Source organism: Hippocampus comes, unplaced genomic scaffold (assembly GCF_001891065.2).
Source record: "Hippocampus comes isolate QL1 unplaced genomic scaffold, H_comes_QL1_v1.1 scaffold157, whole genome shotgun sequence".
In the NCBI taxonomy this organism is placed as follows: domain Eukaryota; kingdom Metazoa; phylum Chordata; class Actinopteri; order Syngnathiformes; family Syngnathidae; genus Hippocampus; species Hippocampus comes.
The window spans coordinates 504,443-505,325 of NW_017805149.1; positions in this window are offsets into that span (position 1 = coordinate 504,443).

Sequence of the window (883 nt, forward strand, 5' to 3'; positions counted from 1 at the left end):
GCTGTCTTGTGTGGTGATCGAGGGGAGGTCGAGTTCGAGACAGTGAGTGAGTGGAAAGAAAGCCACCAGGTCTTTTACTCGTCTCATTTTGGAGCAAATAGTCCTACCTTTGTTATATTTTCTCATATACTGTACCTGTACTGTATGCCGCAGTTTTTGGACAATATATTGTTGCACTTTGTTGCTTGTGTTGTCACCAATGTATGTTGTTAACATACCGTACTTGGACATTCATACCGGACATATACCATAGTTATCTCACTGTTCTCATGAAAAAAAAGTATGGTAATACTTGAATGCTTTTGTTCTGTTGATGTTTGGTATGGATTGTCAACATATACGTTTTTTTATATGTACCATATCTTGTGCTGACCCGGCCCACCTGTCAAATTTAGAAATCAATATGGCCCCCGAGCTAAAAGGTTTGCCCACCCCTAGTGTAGACACACACACACACACACAAAGTGTGCACACACTCCCAGTACTCATTTACACATCCGACGCACTTCTGCCTGCTCCAGCGTTCCCACGGCCTGACACACTTCTTCTGTACTATGCCTCACGAACGTCTTTGTTCTTGTAAAAATGTGAACTTTTGACAAAATCAGAACAAATAAGACATGGTACATAATATGACAGTTTTTTTTCCGAAATGTATATTTGTTATTGTAACTTAACAAGAGTTTTGTCTTATGGGAAACTTTGTCAAAACTTTTTTTTATTACTGATGGCATTTAACGGTACATGGTGCAATAATAATGACATTTAATTGGCATTAGGTTTATGAGAGAGGGGTCTTCTGAAAACCTTCTCATTTGTACGCCAAAAAGTTTGAGAATCCCTGATAACGATGCACACACACACACACACACACACACACACA